This window comes from Benincasa hispida, chromosome 12 (genome assembly GCF_027475165.1).
Source record: "Benincasa hispida cultivar pf3 chromosome 12, pf3_genome.v1.1, whole genome shotgun sequence".
Classification (NCBI taxonomy): domain Eukaryota; kingdom Viridiplantae; phylum Streptophyta; class Magnoliopsida; order Cucurbitales; family Cucurbitaceae; genus Benincasa; species Benincasa hispida.
The window spans coordinates 8655718-8667949 of record NC_143489.1 but is presented as its reverse complement, the minus strand read 5'-3'; positions in this window follow the sequence as shown (position 1 = coordinate 8667949).

Here is a 12232-nt window from a genome sequence, read left to right as displayed (position 1 = left end):
AATTTGAACTATGTGTCATACTTCATGCAATGTCCATTCATTACTATATATAACTTTTATATAATGAACTAAGCATACATGCTTCCATATACCCTTATACTATAACACTTATAATATAAAGATGATGCATGAATATGCTTAATGCATGCATAAATGTAACTCTTATGTTATATGATACATGAGCACGCGCGTACCATTCAACAATCGTTTACTTCGATTGTTTACACGATCGAGTAGCCAATGCAAACCAATTGAGTAAACACTTTACTCGTTCGTTTAACATCAGCCATACGATCGTTTAGTAAATTCTACAGGATCGAGTTAGAACGTTTCTACTCGATCGTTTAGCCAAATCTAAATGATAGTTTAGCCTGGGCTACAAGATCTGACCAACTCTTGGTCTTCTTCTTTCTCAAAGTAAATTGCATCTCCATGCCTTGAAGCTTCATCACGAGCGACTCTTACAGGCTCATAGCAAGTTAATATGCCCAAAACACAGGGGCCCTTACAATTAACTTTGAAATGTAAAAGAAAACAATAACAAGAGGCAATCATCCCAGAAACTCCATTATCCACATCCACAAATACAGTTAACATTTAAACATAATGTAGACATGCTTAAAACCCACTAAGAATGTAAATGCAATTCAATACATCAATGGATTTGGAATATTTGAACAACCTGGCTTTGATACCAATTAAAGAATCTCTTATTCAATAATATGAGTGAGCGGAAGCAAGATCTTTCCAAGCCCATCGTAAAAGAATAAACACATTCACAATCATACAAGAACAGTTATGCATTATAGAGAAAATTACATCATGCTTTCTTACTAAAAAAAAAAAAGGAATTGAGAGACATACCTTTGAAGAACTCTTCTTCTGGCAATCTCTCACTCTTTTGAGCAATCGTCTAGCAATCTCTCGCTCTTCAAGTTGTTCCATTGTCCTTCTTGAAGCTTGTGCAATTGTCCTTCGTGCAATTCCCCAACATACCCACAATTTGCTATATCATTTAGTTATTTTAACACATTAAGAACGTTGAACTTGGCTTACTGATTATCAACCCTTATAGTAAGCTCTCCCTTTTGTACGTCAATCAGTGTGTGCCCAGTTGCGAGAAATGGGCGACCAAATATAATTAACACCTCAGTATTAGTTTTGTAGCCTAGTATAATGATGTCAGCTGGAAAGATAAATTTGTCTACTTGCATAAGCACACCCTCTATCTTACCCTCCAGATGCATTATCGACCTATTAGCCAATTGTAATGTGACTGTGGTGGGCCTTGCGTCGCCAATGTCTAACATTTTGAAGATTGATAAGGGTATCAGGTTAATACTTGCCCCTAAGTCACAGAGTATGTTTCTGTCTTCTTTCCCCCAATCGAGCACGACAATGTTAAGCTTCCTGCATCTTTCATTTTCTTGGGGATATTATTCTGGAAGTGTGCACTACAGTCATATGTTAGTGGAACACTTTCTATTTCCTCGATCTTCCTCTTATTTGCGAGTATATCTTTGAAGAACTTTTGGGCATCCGTTCTAACGCTTTCACTTGGGGGATGTTAATATGTAGTTGTCGGAGAACGTCTAGGAACCTCTTGAATTTCTTATTGTTGTCCTTCTTTTTCAACCTACATGGGAATGGCGGAGGATCCCGTCGCACTTCCTGATCGATTGATTGTTTTTTTAGGTCCCTAATTTCTTCTGATCTTGGGCCTGGAGATTGTTCTGGTGAGGGTGTTTGTGATGATTCTAATTCTAGGGTCTTTGAAGAGTCATGTGCAGATTGCGTCTGCGTAGTAGTCCTTGCTTCTAAACTCGTGGTTCTACTGCTCTTAGTTGGATGGTTATTATTGGTGGTTACTTCTTCTGATCGTCTTACTGCTTTTGGTACTATTGGAATGGGGTCCGCCTTTTTATCGCTTCTCAATTTCACTGTTGGGTTGTGTACCAGGTGGTCTATTTTTCAATTCGGTCGCAAGCTGCCTAACCTGTACCTCCAAGTTCCTAATGGAAGATGTTTGTGATTGAATGAGCGCGTCATTCTTCTAGATGTATTCTTTATGCAGTGATTGTAAAGATGATGAATTGGTTGAAGTGTTTGATGAAGAGGGTTAGATGTAAGGTTGTCTAATTTGATAATGATTCAGGCCTTGACCTTGATGATGAAAGCCTGAAGGATTTCCTCTATTTCCTGAATAATTGGTCTGCAGGTTCCTCTGGCTTCCCTGGTCAGTGTTCACTCCCCAACTGAAGTTGGGATGATTCCTCCAACCTGAGTTATAAGTGTTGCTGAAAGGGTTATTGTGGATCGAATATATTGATTGCTGATTTGACGGGCAGACTTCCACTGAATGAGCCTCTCCACATTGTATACAACATACTGCTGCCACTTATGTTAATGCATTGGCTAGGGCTGCGTTCTAAGAGAGTTCTTCTTGATTTATGGCCATGGTTTGTAGAAGCAAGGTGACTGCATCCATCTGAGCAGCCAACATTGTCGTTGTGTCCACTGGTATAATGGCGTTGTCTGTTTTCCTTCGTTTCATGCTCATGCCTTGATATCCATCACCAACCCAATTATTCGTATTTCGCGATATGCAATCTAGGATGACTTTGGCTTTGGTATATGTCTTATCCATAAAACCTCCAATTGCTGAGACGTCTGCGACCGCTTACGTCGCTTTGTTTAGGCCATTATAGGAAGTTTCCATAAGAACGAAATCTAGATTCCTATATGCGGACAATTTTTCACCAAACATCGAAAGCGCACCCATGCTATGCTTAGAGTTTCATTGTCTGCTTGCTCGAAATTTAGTGCTTCCCCTCGTTTTCTTGCGTTAACGGCGGGAGGGAAGAACTTCTTTATAAATCTTTGTACCAGTTAATCCCAGGAGTTAATTTCGTTTGGCTCCAAAGAATGGGCCCATTTCTTGGCATCATCTCGCAGTGTGTAAGGAAATAGATAAAGTCTGATGCCTTCAGGTGGCACGCCAAAAATGGAGAACGTATTGCACATCTCGACAAAATTGGTGAGATGTGCATGCGGGTTTTCTCCTTGCAAACTGCCAAATTAGCCCCCGTATTGTATCATTTTTAGCATAACAGGTTTAATCTCGAACCTGGCGTTTTCTTCTACCGTTGGTCTTACGATACCAGGCAAAAAATCGTATAAGTTGGGTGCATCATAGTTTTGCATAGGAATATTGTGATCAGCAGCCAAGAAGACTGGTTCTTGCGGCGACTGATTCATTCCTTGGTTTCCTTCGGCCTTGTCATTGTTGTTGTTCACCATATTTCTGCGATGCATATTAGGATTTTGGCATACTCTCCTGTGAAAGTTTCTCTCGATTTCTAGGTCAGTGTTGAATTTTGGATCCGTCCAAGTACTCATACACCATCATTGGCTCTTCACTTAAGCACACCGTACTCCAAAAACTTGTCCTGCACAATATCAGAAAATATCAGCACTAGAGTTGTGACAAATCCCTGGCAACGGCGCCGTAAACATGTTCTTTTGAATATGCCAACATAAAACTTGCTATCTCTGTAATTGCGTGATCTATCTTCTATGTCTTAATGCTGCTAATGGATGATAAATGATATGCGATGTTATAGAGTATGTTGTAAAGTACCAATTGATGCATTCAGATAGTGTCATGCATGTCATAAGTTTTCTTGCGATGAAGTCAAGTATAATTCCACCGCGAGTTTCTCAAAATGATCCGAGGTCGAACGTGGGGATTTGCAATGTTTGTGCGACAGTGAGGTGATATGTGCGATCATAAAAAGGTTATGATTGTGAAGTCCTAGAGAGTAAAATACGATGGTAAATGAACAAATGGGTAACAAATAAAGCTGAAATTGTGCAAGGTGTGCGTGAGTGAATGTGATGGCAAGTCTTGTGGATAGAAACATAGGGTGAAATGGGTTAGGGGAAAAGATTATCGCAAGTTTATCAATCTTGTTAAGGATGCAACTAAGGTTCAGTCTTCCTTAGGCTTACACCTCTCGGTGATTACCTGTGTCAACATATTTCTATGATAATCAGGGACGAACATTTCCAAACGCAAGATTGTTTCCATTTCTAGAAATACTTCTTGCTTTAGTTAACGTATTCTATCAACCTTCTTTCAAGAGGTGGATTAACATCTTCACTTCTCCTCTCACAGGTGAAAATGCCATTAAAGATGCCATTGGACATCCTTTTTTCCCTCGCAATGCGGTCAGTGGGTGTGTTTGCGATACTTTTACAATCTTCACGTTTTTAAGCTAATTTTACTACATTCGACACAACTTTTCCTTCCTATTGCCGCATATTCTAAGTAAGACAATATAAATAATTTGTATTTCTACAAGTTATCAGTGTACATAGTTAAGGATTGCTTTGATTGTGTGTTGAGCTTTGATAAAGCTTTGTCTTGTAGCCTTCCTAGTTACACAATGCTCATAAAAGGATAGGTCTTGATGAACCTCTTTAGGAAAAATTCCATGATTAACTAAAGCTTGGAGACCTTTAGCACTAATGTGGGCAAGTCTTTTGTGCCATAGGTCACCATCTGTAGGTTCCTTGTGAGTTACAATCAAAGCCGATTTCAATTTTCTGAACACCTTGACTACATACACACCATTTATCTTGATTTCCTTTAGTACTAGCTTGGAATCTTTCAAAACTTTACAGTAGCCTCCTTTTCCTCTGTATTCATAACCTATTGAGTCAAGCATGCTTAATGAAATCAAATTCTTTTTTAATTTAGGCACATACCTAACATTTTTTAGTTGCTCTATTGATCCACCTTCTAGTTTTAGAGGGATTGAGCCAATGCCAATCACAGGACATGAGTTATTGTTACCCATGTAGATTGAACCTCCATTTATTTCCTTGTAGGTTTTAATACAGTCCTTATGAGGTGTCGTGTGAAAAGAACATCCTGAGTCTAGAACCCAATGAAGGCTCTTTGCTGGATTTTCAAGTTCTGCCCTTTGATTAGAGGTAGTTAAGGCATTTAAGTAAAAGAAAGAGTTTTCCCCTACTGAAGCTTCACTTGATTGTGTTGATTGAGTTTTCTGATTCTGATATTTATTTTTTTACTCATTTTTCCACTTTGCGATTTTGTTGAAAGTAGGGTTTTTTCCTAGGGGTATTATCGTAATTGTCTCCTACCTTAGGGCTCTCTACTTTCTATTTATTCACCCTATTCCTTTGTATTCAGTGTATCAATTAAAATAATAAGAAAAAGATCTGTATCGTGGTTTTTCTCCCTATTCTAGGGTTTCCACTTAAACTGTGTGTTGGTATTTCTTTTCTTATATTTCATCACGGTATCAGAGCATGGCGACAAAACCCTATCCGTCATTGACGAGAACCAACCACAGACATCTTCTACAGATGAAGCTCAAATCATGGACATGAAAGCTGTCACACCCCGCACAAGATTACCCTTCTAACCTAGACGAAATAGTGACTACAGCAGTTACCAACCCTTTTGCTGGCACTTACTGCCTATTTTACTTGTTAACTAATACTCAAACCCTGAATACATACATATTAACTCAGAACTTAATACATTTACAGTATAGGGTTCCACAACATTGATTATACATGGATATTACCACCTAGTGAGCCCCGTAATGAATACAAGTCACTAGACAGACACATGTTACTAGCTAATACAGGTCTTCAATTACGCTTCCCTCAACCTATTTCTTTGAGTGGCAGAGCAGCAGCAGAAAGGTCTTCTGGGAACTGACCGCTATCTGGAAAAGAAAACATTTGAAAACGTGAGCTAGAAGCTCAGTGAGTGACTTAATAAAACGTAAATCTCATACTTAAACTGAAAGCTTGAAAACATAATGCTGGAACTTAAAGTATACCAAACAGACGTGTACTTAAAACGTTTTAAACCAATGTATCTGAAACCTGAATCTTAGTTGAGAATGAACATTCACTGCTTTAATTCCCAACGTCAAGCCATGGCCAAATGAGACCTCTACTTCAACTTGTTCACATTAAACTATGGTTAGAAGAGATCCCTATGTCAATCTCTTTAAATATACGTTGATAACAACTTTTATACATCAATAATCATTATTACATTCTGGTTGAGAACAAGCATACACTGCTCTAGCTCCCACCATCTATTACTGACCAAAAGACCTATACCTCGGCCTCTCATTCAGATCTGCCAACATACACACGAAGTTTGTTACATATCGTCAACACCTTAGGTATATCTTTTCAGATACCTTCCTTACCAGTATCCCTACTCATTATATTTAGAAATACCAACGCATGTACTTTGGCAACTTTAGTATTTAAAACATAGTACGCCAAGCTTCATTCAACCTTAGCTTTAACCCTAACGCATGCTTCATATTTTTTTGAAATAAATTGGATTAAAACATATCAAACTAGCTTGTAAAACCACTAGCATGCGTTAGACATGAAAAACATACTTGGAAAACTCATACATTGTTAAACATCAAACGTTGATAAACATTCACAAGCATTAGAAATTTCAAACTATCCTTCTAGCCTAGAAGAATATATGACGGCCTTTATCTTCAGTTGAGAGTGAACTAATAGTTCTAACCCTCAATGTCAACCTTAGTCGGGGAGAACTCTTTTGCTCAATCCCTCGACATCGTATTACCTATGTGCACATGGTTATAACTGAGTACCATCATACCTTATATACCTGACTAGGATACCTTCTCATTGTCATTTAGTATCCTCATGTACTTCTACTCATATACCTTCTCAAACGTCCTTCAATATTGAGCTGCTAAGATACCTACTCATATGTCCTACGGTATCAATTTGGCCGGATACCTTCTCAAAAGTCCTTTGGTATCAAATTGGCTAGGTACCTTTTCAAGTGTCCTTCGGTACCAAATTGTTTAGATACCTTCTCATATGTCCTTCGGTATCAATTTGGCTGGATACCTTCTCAAAATTCCTTCGGTATCAAATTGGCCAGGTACTTTCTCAAGTGTCCTTCGGTACCTCGTTTTAAGTAAAACTAGTCATAAACATTTAATTGAAAGGATACCTTCTCATTGTCCTTTAGTATCCATCACATAACTAGTCACAACATTCAGTTGAACACTAAATATTAGTGCTCAGATCATCATACGAATTCATCCATCATACTAGTTTACCATAAAAATAAAGTTACTTAAACATGTTGAAAGCATTTGCAAAAAAAAATATATTTAAATTATATCAATTCCATGGAAAACATGCTTTACATAGCATGAGAGACAGTTCCACAGTTACGTTGCTTGGCACTTCATCCATACACTTAGCATGAGAATAACTTGAAAGAAATCATAATTTTTAAATCATTAAAAACATTAATTCATCATATAGTCACTCACAGCTTGTTGGCCTCTTAACGGGTTACATGTTTCTCCTAGCTCTTCTTGGCCTGAAAGGACATATTTTCCGATTAAACCACTGAGAATTCCTAGTAAAATACCTTATTTAATTCATTTAGTAAAAGAATTTTATAGAGACGGCTCTACTGGTGAGATCCTCATGAGCCATACCAGCAAGATCCCCTAGAGCAACACTAGCGAGATCACCACAAGCGACACCAGCGAGATCACTTTGAGCAAGACCAACAAGATCACCTTTAATGAGACCACCTTGAGCGAGATCTCATTACCAGCGACACCAGTGATACTCAGCCCCCCAGTGATACTAGCGATACTCAGCCACTAGAGACACCAGCGATACCTACTCACTAGCGACACCAGCGATACCTGCCCAATTTCTAGCGAGATTCCCCTCTAGAGCGAGATCCTCTTCACAAAATTAGAGATCTCCTTCATTAGCGAGATCCTCTTCACAAATTCTCGCTATAATCTCCATTGTAAGCTATTTGCTTGTTCTTCCCAAGCAGCTGTCTGCTTATGCACAGGTTCTCTGTTACAAATTTAAAAATTCATAACTCCAAATCCAGACCTCTTTTGAAGAAACTTCCTTCTAATAACATGGTTAGAATTGACTTAACTTTCTTACCTTAAAATTTCAGCCACTAGTTTGCCTTAGAGCTCTAAATCTTCACCTCGGGCCCTGATGAAATTAAGATTTTGTCTCTCTTATAATTTCATCACTTTCCATTCTTCTTCTCCTGCCATCTATCTCCGGCAAGACAACTTTACCAATTAGATTCTCTCAGCTTTCAAATGGCACCGATTTCACTAAATTTGTTCATGTAGATTGCTAAAACCAAAGTTTCGAAGTTCCTTTTCCCTTTTAATCTTCCCGTCACCTCCCAAATTCAAGGATAATTCGCCACGTCAACTCATATCTAATGACTCAACCCAAGCCAATAAGTGAGTTTCTTTATTTAATACATTTTTCTTTTCCTTTCTCCTCGATCTCTATAATTTGCATGCATTTTCACTTATATGATATTTAATATATCATCCCTTTGACGAAACATACTAGTTTAGGAACTTAGATTTCGGGGTTTACACTTAGCTTACACGAGCTTATTTCTTCATGCTTCCACCCTCTATCCTTCCTAAGTCATGGCTTCATTCAACTCATTAAGAGACGTCTCCTTACTTTCTCTTACTTAAAATAATTAGGGTTCAAGATTTACAAATTCTTCCCCCCTAAAAGAAATTTCATTCTCGAAATTTGCTCGAACCTACTTATAACTTAGGCGTTGACAACATCCTTTGGTTATAAACTTTACAACTTGCTTCCTTTTTTTTTTTTTTACTACTTTTTTGCTGTGCTACTCTGATATAACTTTGTTCATATTAAATAATACTTGTATGTATGAACAACTTGATCATCATAGTTCACTATATTTGTCACATTCCTCTGGTTACTCTTTTATTTTCCATTGAGTCATAATATTCGTTTACTACTAGGGTGGTCCTTTCCATTTCCCAACAGTACTATTGGAACACTCTTTTCCAGTTGTTATACCCTTGAATTACTTGCTAGTTGTGACATCATATGTGTCAACTAGACTTCTCGACCTAACCGAGGGCACTCTTTTTAAGATGTCCTTTCTATCCACACTTGAGGAAATACATTCTTTATACTATAACATTTCCTAAGCTATGGCTTACCATACCGTATACATAAGGTTTTCTTAATTGTACCTGTCCCTAACTCAGTTACAATTCAAACTTCCAGCTATTACCTGGAAAGGGGAGGATTCTCTATTATGTTATGTCCTCATCAATAGTATAGAGCCACAGATTGGCCGACCCTTACTGTATGCAGCAACTGCTAGAGATATCTGAGAGGAAGCCAGGGTTGTACTCAAAGTGACATAACGTATCTCGGTTGTACATGTTACACAAATAGGTCTATGAGTGCAAACAAGGGACCATGGATGTTACTTCCTACTTTAATAAATTATCAGTGTATTGGCAAGAGAGGGATCTTTGCCGAGAGGTTGTCTGGAACTGCGCACAAGATGGGGCCCAATACTTGAAACTTGAAGAGGAAGATCAGGTGCATGTGTTTTTAGCTGGATTGAACCGAAAATTTTACAGTGTTCAGAGTCGTATATTAGGTCAACGGCCTACTCTTTCTCTCAGAGAAGTTTGTTTAGAGGTTCGACTAGAAGAGGATCGGTCAGATGCTATGAACAATCCTGTAGTTGTTTCCACTGATGCATCAGCCTTCCAGTGCCGACAGTGGTAAAAAGCCAATATCTGTTTGTGAACATTGTAAGAAGCCATGCATACGAAGGACCAATGTTGGAAGCTGCACGACAGGCCCCCAAACAGTAGGCGATGACAATCACATGACAAATTAAACTCTGGGCGTGCACTCCTAAGTGACTCGGTTAATGAGAATATACAAAATCTGCCCTCAGCCGATAATTAGACCAATTTGAGTGCTGTTGGGGTGAGTGCCATTACAAAGTTAGGTATATTTCCATCTTTTGGCCTTATTAGCATTAATGGCAAGAAACCCTGGATTGTAGATTTAGGGGCCATAGATCATCTCACCAGTTCTTCAGAATTGTTTGTTTCTTACTGTTCGAGTGCAGGAAATGAACGTATTAGAATTGCATACAGGTCTTTAGCCCCGGTTGCAGGGAAAGGAAATACCTCTCCTTTTGATGGTTTAATACTACGTGATACACTTCATGTGCCTAAAATCTCATATAATCTTTATTGGTCTGTAAAATTACAAGAGATTTGAATTGTAAGGCCATTTTCTCACCAAATTCTATTGTGTTTCAGGATCAGAAGTTGAGGATGATGATTGGCACTGCCTGGCACGATAGGGGGCTCTACTTCCTGTCTGACGATGCTTCTTCTAGAGAGGATCATAGAACTGGTTTTATGACTTTAAATTTTTCTACTTTCGAAAATGACTTTATGTTATGGAATTACCGTTTAGGACATCCATACTTTCAATATATGAAATATTTGTTTCCGAATTCATTTCCCAATATTAATATAGCATCTCTAAATTATGATGTATGTATTCGTGCCAAACAAAGTCGTATTACTTTTCGTTTTCAACCTTATAAGTCGTCTAGTTCTTTCTCCCTCATTCATAGTGACGTCTAGGGACCCTCACCTACTACTACCTCCACTGGTAAACGTTGGTTCGTCACCTTCATAGATGACCACACACGCCTTACTTGGGTGTTCTTACTTTCTGATAAGTCTGAGGTGTCTTCCATCTTTCAACAATTTTATACCATGGTTGAAACCAGTTCCATGCAAATATTGGAATTTTGAGGAGTGATAATGGACGAGAGTTCTTTAACACATTTTTCCATGACTTTCTTATGTCTAAGGGGATTGTCCATCAGAGCTCGTGTGCTTATACTTCTCAATAGAATGGAGTAGCCAAGCATAAAAATCGTCATCTGGTGGAAGTTGCCCGATCCTTAATGTTGTCTGCCACTCGTTCGTCTTATCTGTGGGGAGATGCCATTCTTACTGCTCCTCACCTCATTAATCACATGCCCTTTCGTGTCCTTGAATTTCATAATCCATTGGACCTATTCAAAGAATCCTATCCGACTACTTGCCTGATTTCTGATGTACCTCTCCGTGTCTTCGGCTGTGTCGTGTTTGTCCACTCTCATGGCCCAAATCACAGAAAATTCACCCCTCGTGGTTAGAAATGTGTTTTTATTGGGTACCTCTCCACCAACGTAGGTATAAATGCTATCATCCGTCCTCTCGTACGTATTTTGTCTCCATGGACGTTACTTTCATTGAAGATCAGCTCTTCTTCCCCGTTAGTCATCTTCAGGGGGGAGAGCTTGAGTGAAAACCCTAACTGGTCCTCCTATGATATCCCTTTAGGGGAATCCGCCCCAATTCCTTCTCCTAGTTCTGAAAAAGCCTGTCCTGTCCTCCCTACCAACTAGATTCCATGAATAACCTACTATAGGGAGAATCTTAGAAAGGAAGGGATGCCACCTGTTGAATAGCCGACTTCGATCCATGAATCAGACCCATCATCTAGTCCAGGTACGTGTATTCCTGAAACTAATGATGTTGATATATGTATGGAGATTGATAAGTGCAGGAAAGATAAGGATGAAGGAGGTGGCAATACTGAAAATGTGACAGATGGGGAGACAACTAAGAATGATAGCAGTAAAGGAAAAATGTCAGTTTTTTTTTATAAGGAAGTGGAAGATACTACTGAAATCCTTGATATACAGATGACCGATCATGCTGAGAAACCTAGAGAGTTGGAAAATCATGATGCCTCTCTCGATCTTTCAATAGTACTAAGGAAAGGTACTCGTTCATGCGCGAAGTACTGTATGCACAGCTACATGATATATAGCAATCTGTCTCCCGAATTTAAAGCTCTCACTACCAGCATGGACACTATCATGGTCCCAATAAGTATTCGCGAAGCAATGGAGAGTTCTGAATGGAAAATGGCTATTAAGGAAGAAATGAGGGCTCTTGAGAAAAATGGGACGTGAGAACAGGTGCCATTACCTGAAGGGCACAAGACAATTGGATGCAAATGAATGTTCACCGTAAAATACATATCAGATTGGATAATTGATCGATATAAGGCCAGACTGGTTGCTAAAGGTTTCACCTAGACCTACGGAGTTGATTACTCTGAAATATTCTCTCCCATGGCAAAACTCAACACTATTCGGGTTTTGTTTTCGATTGCTGTAAACAAGGATTGGCCACTTCACTAGTTAGATGTTAAAAATGCATTCCTAAATGGAGAAGTTGAAGAGGAAATC